Raw genomic sequence first — 19060 nt, forward strand, 5'->3', positions numbered from 1 at the left:
ATCAAGTGGATCATGGCCTCAACGCTGATGACAGGCAGGCGCTCAGGCCACAGGGGAAGACACACTCCTTCAGGCTCACAGAGGGCAGCCCTGAGAAGGAGAGAGAAAGGAGACTGGATGGCGGGGAGTCAGGGAAAGGTCACTGCTCCCCAGCCTCTCTCCGCCTTTGAGCAAGGAGGGTGGAATCAGCATTTCCCCCTCCTGCAGGAGCCGCATCCCAGGCAGAGGAAGGCCCTAGGGCTAATGGTCCACCTTGACTCCTCTCAAGTGGCCCGTCTTTAAAAATAGCCTACATCTGCCTCAGGCCTGACTCTACCATTTCTTACATTTAATCGCAAATTGCTGTCTCAGCAATTCTGCAGGCTTCTCAGTCTGCTCTAAACCCAACAGATAAAGGCAGACAAAGATGGAATCAGAACCTGCAGTCCGTGGAGGTGATCTGGGATGTGGGCTCACGGTAACCCTGCTCAGCATAAGCGGTTTCCCAGATGGCTCGGCGGTAAAGAATCTGCCTGTAACGCAGGAGCTGCAGGTTCAATCCTTAGCTGGGGAAGATCCCCCAGAGAAGAGAATGGCTACAGACTCCAAGTATCCTTGCCTGGAGAATTCCATGAACAGAGGAGTCTGGCAGGCTACAGTCCATGGGGTTGCAAAGAGTTGGACATGACTGAGTGACTAACACTTTCAGTAGAACTTAGTCTGAGGCAACTCCAAGGTCCCCAAGTCCAGGCCCTGCTGAGAACCACAGGAGGGAGCACTGGGCAGCCCAGATACAGTCCTTCAAAGAGCAGAGGGACAGAGTGGCAAGGGGGCCGGCGGCCCGGCCTGCCAGCACTCCCAAAGACCCGACTCCACGCCTAGTCAATGAGTACCTGCTACGTGCCAGCCCGTGAGGCAGCAGCTCCCCAAATCTCTGATCTTTACAGAGATTTAAAAATCACTGAGGACCCCAAAGCACTTTTCCTTCTATTTTTCATAGAAGAAACTAAAGAATTACACTGAGATTCATTCATTCATTTAAAAATAATAATAACATGGTTACCAAAAGGTAAAGGAAGAGGGGAAGGATAAATTAGGAGTATGGGATCGACATACACACACTACTATACATAAAACGGGCTTCCTGGGGGCATTAGAACCTCCTGCCATTGCAGAAGATGTAAGACGTGGCTTCAATCCCTGGGTTGGAAAGATCCCCTGAAGAAGGGCAACGGCAACCCACTCCAGTATTCTTGCCTGGAGAATCCCAGGGACAGGGCAGCCTGGTGGGCTACAATCCAGAGGATGGCAAAGAGTTGGACATGACTTAGCACTCACGCATACATAAAATAGACAAGGAATGAGATTTTACTGCATAGCACAGGGAACTATATTCAATATTTTGTGATAACCTATATGGAAAATAATCTGAAAAAATAATTTATATATATATATATATACAAACTGGGTCACTTTGCTATATACCTGAAAAAAATAGATCAATTAAAAAAACTCATTACAGCTTCACATGTAACACATTTTATGAAAATAAACTATTTTACAGAATAAAAACATTTCACGAGAAGGTCATTGTTTCATATATTTGCAAATCTCTTCAACGTCCAGCTTACAGAAGACAGCTGGATTCTCTGATCAGCTTCTACATTTGGTTTGTTCCAGTATCTTGTTCTGGTTTAAATGTATAAAGGAAATCTGGTCTCACACAGATTATGCAGCTGGAAAAGGGAAAACGTATTCTAATTGCCTTTACAGATAATGATGAATATTCTCTGGTTCTATACCAAAACTTGACAAGTGTGAAGGGTTGTTGCAATGGAGGATCTGAAACCACGTCAATGAACTCTTGTATTCTGTCACATTAAAATTCACTGGTCTATCTTGCACTGTAACGAGATCTTTTACCCAGGCATGATTTTATAACATTGTATAACATGGTTCATTTGAAAAAGATGGCCTCACTGACTCCTATAGATCTTCCAAATATTGACACATTATATTACACAGCATCAAAAATTCAAATCCATTAGTATCACCAGAGCTCTCATCAGAGACTGTTTCATGAGAAGCTGTCAAGTTCAGAGCAGCAGATAAAAGTTTTCCAAACTTCTAATTTTCACTTAGCTTGAATTTTATTACCGGTGACAAATACTGCCTGCTGCTTTCCTCAAAGAGACAGGTTCACTTTGTTCATTTTTGAGAAAATATCTGCCAAATACTCAAATCTGAAAATCATGGTGTATCAGCTTTCTTTCAAGTAAAAATGGTGTGCCATGAAAAAAGCCGCAAGTCCAGAAGATAGTTAATTCACATGTGTTCTCCTTGACCTTACCTTCAACCAGTGTGTTCTGGTCTGCAGCAGAAGTGCCTTATATGTGCTTCCATTTTTTTTACACAAATCATTAAAAAGACAGGTACTCAAGGGTGAGATGTCTATCGATAAAGTTAATCATATTACTGCTTTATTAAAGACATTCTTAAGTGAAGCTGGCATGTGAGTGATAGTAAATGACACAACAATTCCTTGTACCCTTTGGTGCCACTTCCTTGATTGGTACCAAGACACCTGCAGTTTTACTACCACCAGTCCAAATATCAACAGGATACAAAATGCAAGCAATGTCCCAGGGTTTGTATGAAAACAGTTTTAGCTCGAGAGCCCCCTGAAAGAGTCTGGACGATCCCTAGGAGTCTGCAGACCTGCTTCTGGAAACGGGTACAGTAAAGAAAATAAACAACAGAGTTCATATTCCTAGTAAATTATTAGTAAATACTGGCTGCCATCATGGGACACCTACTATATACCTTGCACTTTATATCGTCTTTTATTGGCGTATAATTGCTTTACAACATTCTGTTAGTCTACGCGGTACAACAAAGTGAATCAGCTTTCGTGTACATTATTCCCTCCCTCCTGCACCCTCCTCCCATCCCTTCACATTATATTTCAGTTCAGTTCAGTTCAGTCGCTCAGTCGTGTCCGACTCTTTGCGACCCCATGAATCGCAGCACGCCAGGCCTCCCTGTCCACCACCATCTCCTGGAGTTCACTCAGACCCACGTCCATCGAGTCAGTGATGCCATCCAGGCATCTCATCCTCCGTCGTCCCCTTCTCCTCCTGCCCCCAATCCCTCCCAGCATCAGAGTCTTTTCTAATGAGTCAACTCTTCGCATGAGGTGGCCAAAGTACTGGAGTTTCAGCTTTAGCATGATTCCTTCCAAAGAAATCCCAGGGCTGATCTCCTTCAGAATGGACTGGTTGGATCTCCTTGCAGTCCAAGGGACTCTCAAAAGAGTCTTCTCCAACACCACATTTCAAAAGCATCAATTCTTCGGCACTCAGCCTTCTTCACAGTCCAACTCTCACATCCATACATGACCACAGGAAAAACCATAGCCTTGACTAGACGGACCTTTGTTGGCAAAGTAATGTCTCTGCTTTTGAATATGCTATCTAGGTTGGTCATAGCTTTCCTTCCAAGGAGCAAGCGTCTTTTAATTTCATGGCTGCAGTCACCATCTGCAGTGATTCTGGAGCCCAGAAAAATAAAGTCTGACACTGTTTCCACTGTTTCCCCATCTATTTCCCATGAAGTTATGGGACCAGATGCCATGATCTTCGTTTTCTGAATGTTGAGCTTTAAGCCAACTTTTTCATGCTCTCTTTCACCTTCATAAAGAGGCTTTTTAGTTCCTCTTCACTTTCTGCCATAAGGGTGGTATCATCTGCATATCTGAGGTTATTGATATTTCTCCCGGCAATCTTGATTCCAGCTTGTGCTTCCTCCAGCCCAGTGTTTCTCATGATGTACTCTGAATATAAGTTAAATAAGCAGGGTGACAATATACAGCCTTGACATACTCCTTTTCCTATTTGGAACCAGTCTGTTGTTCCATGTCCAGTTCTAACTGTTGCTTCCTGACCTGCATACAGATTTCTCAAGAGGCAGGTCAGGTGGTCTGGTATTTCCATCTCTTTCAGAATTTTCCACAGTTTATTGTGATCCACACAGTCAAAGGCTTTGGCATAGTCAATAAAGCAGAAATAGATGTTTTTCTGGAACTCTCTTGTTTTTTCGATGATCCAGCAGATGTTGGCAATTTGGTCTCTGGTTCCTCTGCCTTTTCTAAATCCAGCTTGAACATCTGGAAGTTCACGGTTCACATATTGCTGAAGCCTGGCTTGGAGAATTTTGAGCATTACTTTACTAGCATGTGAGATGACTGCAATTGTGCGGTAGTTTGAGCATTCTTTGGCATTGCCTTTCTTTGGGATTGGAATGAAAACTGACTCACCTAGAGCCAGATATCCTGGAATGTGAAGTCAAGTGGGCCTTAGAAAGCATTACTACAAACAAAGATAGTGGAGGTGATGGAATTCCAGTTGAGCCATTTCAAATCCTGAAAGATGATGCTGTGAAAGTGCTGCACTCACATTATATTTAACACTCTCCAAAAAGCTCTGAAATGCACCTAAGTATTCTCTTTGTTTGGAGAAGTGGCACTTCCCTGGTGGGGCTCCCCTGGTGGCTCAGATGGTAAAGAATATGCCTGTAATGCAGGAGACCCAGGTTCAATCCCTGGGTCGGAAAGATCCACTGGAGAAGGGCATGACAACCCACTCCAGTATTCTTGCCTGGGAAATTCCATGGACAGAGGAATGTGGCAAGCTACAGTCCATGGGGTCACAGAGTGGGACATGACTGAGCAACTAACACTTTTACTTTCAAAAACCTCTGAAATGCACGTAAGTATTCTCTTTATTTGGAGAAGTGGGGTGACTGACTCCAGGACAATATAGCAAATCTATGGGAAAGATCTAGATTAAAGCCAGACTTCCTGATTCCCAAGGCCACTTTTGTTCCTTCTACTTCTGCTAAGCCAAGAGGAAGAGCAGTGTTCTGGGCCCTGACTGCTTCGAATTTCAATAGTTTCCTACAGCTGACCAAAAAAGATCCAGTCCCTTCCACTTGGCATTCAAGGCTTCCCAACCCAGCTCCACCTCCCTTTTCCAGCCTGCCTTCTATGAATCCCCAGTCCAGCCACGCCAGGATCCTTCCTTTTCATCCAGACTTGCTTTGGGTCTTTTCGGAGCAGTGACCTCCAGCAGGAGCCCCTTCTCCCACCCATCTTGATTGACTGTTGGACTCCCACCAATCTTTTCAGGCTCAGACAACCTCTTCTTTCTAATCGTCTGCATCTCTTATTTGTGTTGACATCAGGCAGCATGGTCTGCCCACAGCTGCTGATCAATTCATTCATCCACTCTTCAAACCTAATGACCCATCACTGGACTGCAGGCTCCTTGATGGCTGGCACCACACTGGTCTAAGAAAATTACCTCTTGGGTCTTGTACTTAGAGCCTCCATTTCCCGCTCTGTAAAATGGGGATACTAGTACTCTACTTCAGAGAGCTGTGGGGAGCATTCCACTAATGAATGTCAAGTGTCTAGTAATCTGCCTGGCACATAGGAAGGACTCAATCAACATGAGCTTCTTTCATTACTGTCATCAAAATAATCACTCTTGTAAAATATCATGAAGGGAGAGGGGGTGAGCACCTCCTACACCCAGCTGTTTCATGGTCCACTTTCCCATAATAATGGCAGGCCTGGTAACACAATGCATTTGAAGCCAATCTAGAAACAGGATAATGTGTCCAGATATTTATTATTTTGGTCTTTCTGCAAGCAGTTCTATTCTGAGGGCTTATTCCAGCTGGTTCCCTGTGTTCTGTTCTTCATGCCTGCTGAAACTCCATGGATCTGGGAAGTCTGAAAATAACTGAACCAGGCCCTCCAGCCAGGTTGCAGAGAAGGCCCAGGGCACCCAGAGCCCCGACTGAGCCTGCAGTGGGGTTGGCTTTGTATCAGCTGAGCTGCCTTCCTCCTTCAGGTCCACCCAACCACCCTCTCTGGGCCCCGAGGAGGAGGCAGCCCCTTCAGCCCCGCTGGGCACTCAAAACCAGAGACAGTCAGTGCGTTAAACTTTGATCTCTGCTGCTGTCACTCTCATCAGCAGACTAGGAGGGCTCTTGGGTTCCAGGCTCTGCCCTGCCCGAAGCAGGCTGGTGGGCTGCTGTCAGTGCGATGCGTTTGTTTTTAAGGTTAGTGAGCAAAGCGCCCCAGGATGCCAGCTGCCTCAGGTTTGGCTACTCTCTTCTCGAGGTGTGATGCGATCTTGGCATTGTGTGAATTCTGAAGAAGGTAGGACGTGTGCGTGAGCTCCGAAGGGCGACTCAAGTCAATCACTCATGTCGGGGCTCCCGGGTTCTATTTCCAAACATGCTTCTGGCCTGCGGATACTGTTGTTAGAGACGGTGAACCACTCCATGCAAAGACCTGATGTCATTTCCAGCTCGTTTCATCATCTAAGGCTGGTACAGAAGTTCTGCCTGATGCCACGCAGGTACCATTTCTGTGGCCTTGGCTCAGCCACGGTCACCACAGTGATGCTTGTACTTTCTACATGCCAGCCACTGGGCGCAACTCTTCACTGCATTGTCTAGTTTCAAACTGAGCACAGGCCTGGGGGGACTGTGGATCTGTTTGACCGATGAGGAAAGTGCAACTGCCAAAGGATACATCCTCTGTCCAAAAGACACCACAGTTGGACCCAAGAACCAGAAACCAAGGCCAGTGTGATCAGATTCCACAGGGGTGAGGGCATTTGCTCTACTCCACTTACTCCCGCCAATCTTCTTTGCTATTCATCACAGTTGGCTGAAATGAACTGGCAGAAAGTTGACACGAGCATTCTGGGAGAGTCTCTGCCTGCACCAGATCTTTTACCCATTGAAGTATCTTATTTCCTCCTGGAAGAAAGAAAAAGCTTGCAAGGCAGGGATTATCACCCCCAGCTTAGAGGAGAGGATTTGGAGGCTCAGCTTGTGGGCTGACTTGCCCAGGTCCACACTCAGAGTAGGATCCAGACGCAAGCGAGTGTGAGCTCACAGCCCAAGCCCTTCTTGCCACGTTCACCGCTCCAGCTGTGTTAGGACACCTGGTCCTCCTGGGAGAGACAAGGGAACCTTTCCCAGACTGAATGGGCACGACTAACAGGTGTGCTCCTTGTCAGTGTGTGGAGAAGGGAGAGGAAAAGCCCAATACCAAAAAGATGTGGGGGCAGGGGGCTGCTGCGCAGGGGAGACAGGCAGAGACACAAGAAGGCAAGTCCCGTGGTGCAGGAGCAGGGAATCTGGGGACAGACAAGCTGGTCCTGTGACAGACCATTCCTTCCATCAGAACCAGGATGTCTAGCCCTCTGACTCTGGATCTTTCCAAACTTCAGGACTCAGTTAAAGCAGCACACTGCCTGCAGAGCCTTCCTCCAGCCCACAGTGAGCCCAGTCTCCATGAGCAATTTTTGTCTGTGCCTCTCAATCTGTTTTTCAATTATGTACATACTGTAGTCTGTCTCGAGTGTCCTGAGATAGAAAGTCCCCATCAGATGGGAGGTTCCCGTTGAGATAGGAAGTTATTAAGAGGGAGGGTACAGTCCCATTCGTTCCTTTTCTTATATCTCACAGAGCCTAGAAGACTAGAATAAACAAATATAGGCTCAAATATATGTGGTATTGAACCATTCCCATTTTACAGATAAAAACAGAGGAACTCCTATAAATTGCGTCAGCGGCTCCAAGGTTATCGGATTTCCCTCTAACATTAAATCTCCTGATTGCTACTACGTCCCCAATCAAAGTCAAGCAAATGGACTGAGGACAGGGAAGAGTGGGAGAAGGAGGTAGGGGAGAGGAGGTGGGAGGAAAGGCAAAAAGACAAGGGTGGAGAGGGGAGGAGATGAGGAGGGAGGAGCAGGAGGGGGAGATGAGTAGGAGGAAGGGAGGAGATGAGTGGAGGAGGGGAGGAGATGAGTGGGAGGAGGGGGAGGGGGGAGCGGATGAGTGGGAGGAGGGGGAGGAGATGAGTGGAAGGAGAGGGAGGAGATGAGTGGGAGGAGGGGGAGGGGATGAGTGGGAGGAAGGGAGGAGATGAGTGGGAGGAAGGGAGGAGATGAGTGGGAGGAGGGGGAGGAGATGAGTGGGAGGAGGGAGAGGAGATGAGTGGGAGGAGGGGGAGGAGATGAGTGGGAGGAAGGGGAGGCGATGAGTGAGAGGAGAGGGAGGAGATGAGTGGGAGGAGGGGGAGGAGATGACTGGGAGGAAGGGAGGAGATGAGTGGGAGGAGGGGAGGAGATGAGTGAGAGGAGGGGGAGGGGGAGGAGATGAGTGGGAGGAGGAGGAAGAGATGAGTGGGAGGAGGGGGAGGAGATGACTGGGAGGAAGGGAGGAGATGAGTGGGAGGAGGGGGAGGAGATGAGGAGGGAGGAGGGGGAGGGAGAGATGAGTGGGAGAAGGGGAGGAGATGAGTGGGAGGAGGCAGAGGAGATGAGTGGGAGGAGGAGATGAGGGGGAGGAGGTGGAGGGGGAGAAGATGAGTGGGAGGAGGGGAGGAGATGAGTGGGAGGAGGCAGAGGAGATGAGTGGGAGGAGGAGATGAGTGGGAGGAGGAGATGAGTGGGAGGAGGTGGAGGGGGAGAAGATGAGTAAAAGGAGGGGGAGGAGATGGCTGGGAGGAGGGAGAGGAGATGAGTGAGAGGAGGGGGAGAGGAAGGTTTTGATCTGGAATGGGACACAGCTTTAAACTGAAATGGGTGTAAAATCAGACTGGAGACAGAAATAGCACTCTTTTCTCAAGCATGAATTCTATTTTTCCCAATCTAAAATGAGATTTTTTTTTTGCCATTCAAACCTCCCCTTCTGTGCCTGCTTCACCGAGATGTAGATATAACTAACTTCATCGACTGTGGAAACCTAACCTGCCATAGAATGAACTACATCTGGGACTCTGTAAGTTAATCTCGACAGAAATCTGGCAACAAGGTCAGATCTTGAAGCAAAACAAAACAGACAGCTGGGAATTTGCAGCCCTGCCACGCCTCACGTGGCACACACAGACAGCCCCTGAGAGGTGCTCCAGGCTGGGTGCAGGCAGGAATACTTTACTTCTAGCTAACATTTAACATCCTGGGGACCCCCGGACCCCCCACCACATAGCCTAACACTGGAGATGCTCCACAAACATGTCACCTGTTCCTATCTCTGAGTTTATAAACACAGCCAGCGACTGTCAGATTTCACCACTTTCATTAACATCAGGATTTGCAACTAATCTCAATATTGGCCACGTTTCAGATTTTCTCTACATGGTTTTCATATTTATTCTTTTGGGCAGTATTATTAGTAATGAGCCTCAGAGATGATACGGGCATTCTGGGGATTTATATTTATATAAATCCCATTTATATGGGACTGTGACTTACCTGAGCCTTCGCACCTGGACCATTTTGACCAAACTGGGTCTGTCCCATATGCTGTATGTCTTGCTCTCGTGTTTTCTCTCACATATATTATGTTCCAATTTATGTATTTGTTAGGTTTCCTTGTTTTGTGTGTCTTCACCTGCTTAAAAGTACTGACAGCCATGAGGACCAGAAGCGCTGGTCTGCTCTTCACCATAGTTCCCTGGGTCTAGTATATAACTTGGCATTAATACAATGCCTGGTATATGGTAGGTGCTTAACAAACATGTGTTGAATGAATGACTGAACGAATGGGGCTGGGTTACACGTCTCTTAGCTCCTTTCAACAGAAGAGCCTCAGGCTCCGTTCCACCAGAGGGTCTTTGGCTGCCTGACCCCAGCAGGCAGCCCTTTGTGAATCGGCTGGCGATGCCCACACAGCGTTGGGACCCCAGATCCAACATTCAGGGTGGCTGCAGGTCCTCTGTTTGTGCAGCTGGGACCAAGGGAGACTGATCATGGGGGTGATCTCAGGCTGCAGGCCTGGACAACAGGCCCACCCTGGAGCTTACCTGACACCTGCCTCAGTCAGGACCCAGCTGGGGAAGGGCGTCTCCAATTCCGGCAGAACTGCCTGCACCCCTGGGAGTCAGCACCAGCGTGTGCGCCCCACACAGAGAACAGCAGGAGAGGCTGGTGACAGGTGGGAGGGCATATCCACTCCCCCTCAACCGGGCCCAGGGGTGACCCCAAGTTCGGGGAGACGCCCTTGGAGAAAGCAGGCCATGCATAATAATGATGGGACTATACCTCGATTCTGAATGATCTGTCCTTCAATGCACTTACAGCAGGTGCAGGGCAAAGCGGGGCCGGAGGCACTGGCAGAAGCACCCCGCTCCTACCACATGCTGGACTCTGGGCCCAACCCCAGTCCTCCAGGCTGCCTTCCTATGAAATAGGCTCTCTCGTGGCTTCCCAGAACGCATCTGCTCCTTCCCGCCGCAGTCCTGGTGCTCCATCAGCCTCAGCCACAAGCGCCCCCTAACCAGTCTTGTCCCACCTCCATCAGCCCCAGCCACAAGCACCCCCTAACCAGTCCTGGCCCACCTCCAAGCCTCCAAACTACTGCTTCCTTCCCAGGTTGCCCTTCCCTCAGGAGGTGGCTGCTCTTTATTGCTATTTAGATCTAGGCTCAAACATTGCCCCCAAGAGAAGCCTTCCCTGATCACCTACTGATCTGGGCCGCAGATGATTCTGACTTTGACGTTGTTTGTTTCTTGCTGGCTTGTGAGCTTCAAGAACTGAGATCAGGGGCCCTTTCACTTGCTCTTTTAGCTCAAACCCCAGCACAAGACGGCGTGTGGAAGGCACTCGATAAATACTTGCGTGAACAGATAAGAGACCGGGAAACAGTCTCTGCGAACAAATGAGATGCTGGGAAAGGCTGAAGGCAGGAGGGGATGACAAAGGACGAGATGGGTGGATGGCATCACCGACTCAATGGACATGAGTTTGAGCAAACTCAGGGAGATAGTGAAGGACAGAGATGCCTGGCGTGCTGCAGTCGATGGGGTCGCAAAGAGTCGGACACAACTGAGCGACTGAACAAGAACAGAGAGGCTGACTGAGTGAATGCACATGCTCAGTTAAAACACAAAGGACCTGCCCAGCTTCCCAAGGTCCCGCCAATGCCAGGCCGGTCCAGTAACAAGACCAGTCCCAGGATCTGTGGATGATGAGGTGGAAGCTCTTGAGAAGAGTCTCCCTATGTCAGGATGGGCTCTGGGTTTATGCCTAGTTATTTTTATTGAACGCTGACTACCCGGCAAGCAGACATGGAGGTCTTTGTTTAATTCACAGCCTCCCTGTGCATGGTCACCATGGTGATTCCCACATCAGGGATAAGCAGACACACTTGAGGATGTTAAGCAACTGGCTCAAGGTCTCTTGGCTATCAAGTCAGAGACCCCACTCAGCCTGGCCCTGGAGGCCCACTGCTCAGACACCTCACTCTCCCGCTTCCCCACACACCCCTACGTCAGTCCCCAAGTCTAGGGAGGGGATGAGGCAGGAACAAGAGCTCTTTGAACGAAGCCATTCCTACAAACATCCACCAGGACCTTGCTCTGTGTGAGTCCCAGGGCCCAGGGCAGAGGACACAGAGCCACCAGGCTGCCCCACCCTCCTGCAGCTGCGGGACACCCATGTCACAGGGAGTCACCCATCACGTGGTCTTCTGGAAAGCTTTTCCTTAATTAAGGGTAATCAAAATTCCTCTGGTTTTTGTGGATTTCTTAAAATTCCTCTAGTGGGGTGGGGAGGGTATGTGGAGTGAGTACTAATGTCTAAATTCAGCGGAGACCCTTGAGGTGGTAGGGGGATGGGAGGGGGGAGTTTGGCCAGACAGTAAGCTGACTGGGTAGGCTGGCCTCCCAGGCCTTGCCCCAGTTTGGAGCCATTTCCGCCCCCAAAGTCCTACTTCCCCCCTCTGCAGCCCCAAGCTCTGTACCTTGGCAGAGGGCCAGAGGGCACCCGCCTAGGGAAAAGTGCCCAGCTCAGCATTCGGTAGCAAGCCTTAGAGTACAGACACCAGCACCTCTGTTGAGACCCTGGAATTTTTTAATTTGAAGCCCCAAGTTCGCTCTCTCTCGCTCTCTCTCACTCCCTCTCATTCATTCATTCATTCCTGGCACGCTGCACACGCTCCCCTCCTCCCACACCCCAGCCCATTGTCATTCTGGTGGCATTTCAGCCTGCTGCAGGCGCGGGGAGGCTCCCTCTTCCACATTTCTCTGTTGAATCCCTGGCAAGGACAAAGCCGGTAGGAGCGAGATTCGCTAACTAGCTTTTCAGTTTCATGGCCGGAGGTTGTCAGGACAGTGCAGAGGAAACTGCCAACGATCCCGAGCGCGGCCCATGAATCTGGGGCAGAGCAGGCGAGAACAAGGGAGCGCTTGAGCTGGGGTGGGGGCGCCGGCAGCCACTTGGATGAGAAAGTTCTCTTCTTCCAAATTTCTTTGATTCAGATTCTGTGCTAATTAAAAAAAAAAAATCGATTCAGCAGTTTTCAGCCTTCCTCAATAAAGTGTTTAGAGGGCTAAGAAAGAAAAAACAGAAACAGTGCTCTGGAGATCCTTCTCTATGGGGGGATGAGGACCAGTCGGTCACAGGTTGCTAGGAAGTGGGGGTTGTTAATTTGAGGAAGAGTTGTCATATTCCTGTGTTCTCTGCATTCTTGGATGATAGCACACATGTATGTCCAGATGAAGGCACGCTGTCAAAATGAAAAGATCTGCATCCCAACCTCAAGCTCAGCCACAGAGCTGCTGAGTGGCCGTGGGCTGGAGGCTCTCCCTCTCTCTCTGGACTCTCAAAATGGAGAGGATTGAATAGAACAAGGCCTAATATCCTTTCTCACCTCTGTGCTTCTCTGCCTTTACCAAGCCCACCAGGAATCTTTTCATCCCCTCCAGTCTGAGGTCTCTGGTCTCCTGAGCAGAATCTCAGATGGGTCTGAATCTTAAGGACTGGTCTGTGACCTCCCGAGAGGTGAGTGACAGAACGGTGGCATCAGGAAGAATGGGTTTCATTTAACCTGTCGTGCCATCCAAGACTCCCCAGCTGGATATATTTGGGCAAGTTAACACAGAAGAATAACGTTGTGAACTTGCACTGGGGTTTTGTTTTATGGTTCCCAGAACTTCCTCAAATATATTGTCTTTCAAATACATGCCTCACAACTACCCTATAAGTGAGGTCCTATCATTTGCCCTTTTACAGATAAGAAAAGTGAGGTTCACATGCCCAAAAGGCTGACCAAGTCTAACCAGAGCTCCTAGCCAGCACTTTGGTTTGCTCTGGCCTAAGACAGACAAAAGTTGCTCCCAGAGAAGCAATTTGTGCAAGGGAGAAAAGTCAGGCACATTTTGCCAGATCCTTCCTTCCAGGTCCTGGCTCCTGTGCCACCCCACACTGCCCTCTATTTGGTTGTATCCGTCCAGGGCTCTTAGTTGCAAGCAACATAAATGAAGTATGGGTGATTTAAACTGAAAGCAAATTTATTAAAAGGATGCTGAGCAGCTCACAGATGAGACAGGAAGGGTGGAGAACGAGGCTTAGAAGGTAGGCAGGAATAAAGGGAAGTCACACAGCCAGAATCACAGCTCAAACTCTTGCAACAAAACCAGCCCAGCAACGTCACCACTGCAGCTGCTACACAGAGTCTGTGGCGCCACCACCGGTGCTGTCTCTGCTAACCTTGGCCACGTGTCTGCACCTGAGCTGCAAGGGGAGCCGGGAAAGTGTGTACTGGGCACTTCCACCTTCTATAGGAAGGCTCTGCTGCCCAACAAATCTTAGAGGGTGGAGGTTACCCCCAAAATAGGAAGGGTATTGAAATGCCAAGTGACCAAGCAGATGGTAAGTGTGCAGGTAAAGTCAGGTCAGGCCAGGTAACAACAAAAAAATCCTAAATCTGAATGACTTTAAAACACCAAAGACTTATTTCTTGATCACTCTACTGCTCCATCAAGGGTCAGCTGAGGGCTCTGCTCTAGGTCACCCAGAGCCCAGGCTAATGGAGCATCTACCATCATTGCCAGAGAGAGAGATCTGGAGCAGTTATTACAGAGTTTAGTCCAGAAGTGACATCACTCTACTCCTGGCTCATTGGCTGGAACTAGTCACATGGTCCTGCCTTGGGGCCAACATGTACAATACTGCCTTGGGCCTAGAAGGCAGAGAGCTGAGAATACCTGGTGATGTCCACAGCCCACTAAATGGAACCTGCCAATCAGAGCCTTCCTCGGGAGGGAATAGAAGAAAATGGCACTGGAATGGAGGCAGGAGACCTGGGTTTCATTTTGGGTTGAGCCACTGGGACCTGTACATTTCTCTAGCACCCCTAAAAATGGAGAAAACCCCCACTTTGAAGTGTGATCCCAGGAAGCAGTCCACTCAAATATTAGCAGCATGTGGCAGCAGCAAATGCTCAGCACACAGCCCACCAATGAAGTCCTGAACAGGCTTGGAGAAGCCAGTGCCAGGAGCGGACCCAGGCTCCTGGAGCTTAGGCAGGAAGGCAATGTTGTCCTCACCCACCGGCTCTTCAGCGGCTGCACTGTCTCCCCAGAAAGAAAAGCACTTCTCGGTAGCCCCAGGATCCCTCTGGAAATAAACCCTCTGTGAACAACAAGAGCTGAGATTTCTGGTGTGTTCACAGGCCTCTTGGGCCCCATTCTGTTTCAGCTGCAGAGAGGTGCCTGCCAGACTGAGCCCCAGGAAAGCAGGGAGTGGGGCACTGTGAGCAGCGTCTGCTGACTCCTGAGCGGCCTTGCACCCCAGCCCTTCCTAAAGCTGCAAAGCTGACACTTCCAAAGGAGTGAGAGCAACTATTGGGACCATTGTGCCCCGTGATCCACAGACTAAACATTTAAGCTTCTTTCAAGATCCAGTCCTGGAAAAAGTGCAGGTGGAACTTCTGAGACAAGTGGGTTTCATGGACACAGCAGAAACCACTAGTTCCTCCCAACACACACTTGCCGCTTCTTCCTTAAGAATACGTACAGCAGTTTTTAACCAGGGGTTGTACCAGAGGTCCAGCTACACTTCCCAACCTGCTCCACAGCGCTCTAGGGCCTGGTGACTTAAGCAGCCCACCTGGGTCAGAGCTTTCACGATGGCAGAGGAGCCTGGGAGGCTAAAGGTCATGGAGCTGCCCTGTCGGTCTTCCTCCAGACTTTTCCATGAGACAGATGAATTTCTGTTATTTTGTGGTTTATAATTACTATTGATAAAAGCAAAATTCAACTGTGCAAAGCTATCGTAGAGGCAGAAAAGTAACTGTTAATCACTCCTGTCTTTGAAGGAGCATGGGGCTTGTTAAAAGTGTGACCTCATGTTCGGATGGCCTCTTTCATGGGCCTGGAACTGGGTTTGGAAGAGAGGGCTTGAGAGGCATCATCTGTGGGGCAACCTGTCAGGCAGGAGTATCCGGCATTTCACAGGCAAACCACGAGGCACGGAGTGAAGATGAGATGGAGCGAGTAAGGGAAGAGAGAAGGTGATGAGCTGGGACAGAGGCTGGTGTGCCCATGGGGAGAAACAGCTGACCATGAATCCCTCAGGACATATAAAGTCATCTAAGAATCTAAGTCGTCTAAGGAATCAAGGTGCTGCATTTCACAAGAAAATCCATAAACTAAAATGAACACAGTAGAGGCTGGAGCTCTGATGCAGCGGTGACCATGGAGAGGTTGCAGAAATTGTGTCGTGGGGTCAGGCTTGGCCTTCTGCAGGGTCTAGGATAGTGGTGGTGGGCAGAGGGCGGGGTGGGCAGTGACAAGGAAGGAATGAGCAGTCTGAGCCAGATCTCAAGGGGCAGGGACGCCCTAGCCAGCATCCACCACGTGAGATACTTCTTGCCGCTTCCTCATCCGTCTCCCTGCCCCAAGTCTCACCAGGTCCAATCATACCCCATGTTGCCCCAGAGAAATCTTTGTCAATTTTCCATCTGGTACTCCTTCTGTCCTATTTAAAGCCCACTGTTTCCACTCCAAGGTCAAATTTAATTCCTGAAATGGTAGCATTTGAGCTCCCAGCTTATTTCATCCACCTCATCTCCTGCTGGTCCCCACTCTACCCCAAATACATGCTCTGCAACCCCACGGGACTGGCATCCCTCTGCAGAATACATCCAATGCTCTTCAAGATCCTGGGCCTCTGCTCAAGCTAGAACCTTCTGCCTGGGGCTCTGATCCTCTCTCCTCTCTATGTACTTATCCAGGAAAGGTCCTTTAGTTGCAACATACATGAACTCTGGCTGGTTTAATCAGTAAAGTTATGCAGTAAAGAATATGGGGTGGGGCTTCCCTGATGGCTCAGTGGTAAAGACTATGCCTGCCGATGCAGGAGACAAGGGGTTTCAATTCCTGATCCGGGAAGATCCCACACGCCACAGGGCAACTGAGTCTGTGTGCCACAACTATAGAGCCTGTGCTCTAGAGCCCAGGATCCACGAGTACTGAAGCCCGTGTGCCCTGGAGCCTGTGCTCAGCAGCAAGAGAAGCCATGCGAAGAGAAGCCCACACACCACAGTAGAGAGTAGCCCCTGCTGGCCACAACTAGAGAAAGTCCTGCACAACGAAGACTCAGCACAGCACCCCCCACCCCCCAAAAAAAGGAATACGAATGGCTCCTGGAATCCCTGGGAGGGCCAGAGATCCAAGCCTCGAGATGATGTGGACAGGAGTCGCCCCTAAAATCACAGCACTGGACATTCCACGGAGATGCCACCGCCCCAGTGCTGGGTCGGAACAGCATCAGGTGCCTCTGACATGGACTGTACAGATACTGGACACCCCTGTGGGGCCCCCACCACGGCCCTCTGAAAGCAGGACACCACCTTCTGGCAGGGAACATGCTTTCTTCACCTGCCACCTGCTGCACCAAGCACCACAGTGGCCTCTGATAGCTGGAGTGGAAACCATACGCTTAGGAAGTGGGGAAATAAGTCTCTGGGCTGCCAGGTAGAAGAGGTCTCCCCACCCAACAGAGACTCACAGGCGGGGTGGCCCAAATGAACGAACGTGTTCAAAGGCACTTCCATAAAGAAGGGCAACACCCACCACACTCATGAGGACTCTGCTTGAATGTCACCTCTTGTGGGACATCCCCACGGCTGACTTGAGCAGTTACCTGCACCCCTCTGTACCCTTGGTACCCACTTCCATTCTCAGGAACCACTATTGATGACCTCCCTCAAGGTATGAACGTGCTTCTCTTTACAGACAAGAGATGCAAGAGCCAGAGGGGAGATGTCAAGGATATTTTCAAGGGCACCATCAACCAAAGGTAATCACTTAGGTATAAGTGGCCAGCTGGAAACAAGGGTGAGAGTTGGGAGTAGAGGTTGAGGTGGGGAGGTTGACAAAGAGAAGCTAAAAAACCAACATGCCAAAAAATAATCGCCCTTTTGGGCTTGTTGATGGGGGTCGGAATTTTCTACCCAAACAGGCAAACGTTCCTGATCTGGACCCATTGTCAGAATCTCTTAGGAAACTTGTTATAAATGCAAATGGCCATGACCCACCTCTTGGGAATGATTCTGTAGATCTGAGGGACGGCTGGGCATCTGTATTTTTAATGAGGTCCTCAGGGAATTTTGATGAACACCAAAGTTGAAGAAAGACAAACCAAAGACATCTATAAAGGTATACGTAGTGAACTAGGTGGATTTATAGTCATTCCTAGACATGATCTGAAGGGATGGGGCCCAGGAGAAGGAAGCTGATTCATTCACGCTTTTAGCCAATCATTTGTTTGTTAGTTTCTATGTTCAGTCATTCCACAATACTGGATTTAGCGGAGCAACGTGGTCAGGTTTGTATCAGTCAGGATGGGCTAGATTATGCTGCAGTAAAAAACAACTCCACAATCTCAGTGGCTCAAAACAACCAAGGTTTACTTTTCAATCCTGCTGGTCCATTAGGGGCCAACTGGAGCCCCTACTCCACGACCTCTCATTTGGGCCCAGGATGATAGATCAGCCACTATCTCAAATTGTGCTGGTTATCATGACAGGTGAAAGGAGAATTCTTGGAGGGTCTCATGTTAGTACTTAAATATCCCAGCCCAGAAGGGACATGAATCCCTTCTGCTTACAGCTCACTGGCCAGAACCAGTTACATGGCCCCCAACTAACCCTTTGGTTCAGGACTGCTGCACCTCCATACTACAGCAGGACGGGGCAGAGGCTCTATCAGCAAGACAAAGCCTTCCCAGACACCCTCAGCTTCTATCTCCTCGGTCAGAACTGACACCTATGGTCACCCTTAGCAACCCAAGGAATCTGGGGCAGACACTTTAACAGGGCACACTGAAGCCCAAGAGAAAACTGGGTTTGGATGATAAGACAGGGAATGGATACTGGGTACGCAACTAGAAGCAAATGAATCAACAGGGGAGTCACTGGAGAATGACAGGTAGCATTGTCTGTGTGAAAACAGAAGACAGACAGAATGGATCCAGATCCCAACAGCAGTAGCGTGGACGGCCCAACTGTGAGCCTGGCTTCCCTGAGGCCATCAGTGTAGGGGCTGGCTAAGAGGCTCTCAATCAATCAATCTCAATCAAAAGATCAAAACTAGCAAGTAGCAAGTATAATTCAAAATACATATTGGGACTTCCTGGAAGTCCAGTTGCTAAGACTCCACCCTCCGAACCACGGGGCCAAGGTTCAACTCCTGACCAGGGAACTAGATTCCACATGTTGAGACTAAAAGATCCCGTCTGCTACAGTGAGGGCTTGGAGTGGCCAAATAAAAACAAATACTTAAAAAAAAATTATAAAATAAACACATATTAATCAAGATTTCTGCCCCATAACAGACTATAACGGAGTACACTAGGAAGTTGTATCAAGGCCATATTATTAGCTATTAGCTACTGAGTGCCAACTATGTGTCAGGTTCCGCATACATACTGTTTTACAACAACAAATGGCAAGTATTAATATTCTCATTTTACAGATGAGCAAACTGAGGCTCAGACTGGTTCATGGATGGTTCAAGGTCACACACATGATAAGAGAGGTTCCCAATCCAAACTCAACCCAGATTTCAAACTTCCCATTCTTTTCTTACATTATATCAGATCACTTCTTTCACTAAGCAGCCTTTAGTAATAAGAATTTGAAATGACAATGTGCTAAAAACATTGCAGCCTGAAATGTTATCTAAGATGCACATTTGGTGGGAGAGGCA

General features: G+C 49.0%; 1 long non-coding RNA gene across 4 annotated transcripts in view; it reads right to left on the reverse strand.

The window, feature by feature from the left end:
• The window catches only part of LOC147350567 (uncharacterized), a 62995-nt gene that overhangs the window by 37827 nt on the left and 6108 nt on the right, over positions 1–19060 (reverse strand). The window contains exon 3 of one of the 4 annotated variants that reach the window (XR_015148982.1): positions 5652–6813. The exons of 2 other annotated variants lie outside the window; for them this stretch is intronic. This is a non-coding gene — a long non-coding RNA (uncharacterized LOC147350567). Of the gene's footprint in view, positions 1–5651; positions 6814–11900; positions 12329–19060 lie in introns of those variants that run through there. One more of the 4 variants, XR_015148980.1, reaches the window with a different exon arrangement.

This window comes from Bos grunniens, chromosome 20 (assembly GCF_055505025.1).
Source record: "Bos grunniens cultivar Pamir isolate PY7600 chromosome 20, Bosgru_T2T1.0, whole genome shotgun sequence".
NCBI classification, from domain to species: domain Eukaryota; kingdom Metazoa; phylum Chordata; class Mammalia; order Artiodactyla; family Bovidae; genus Bos; species Bos grunniens.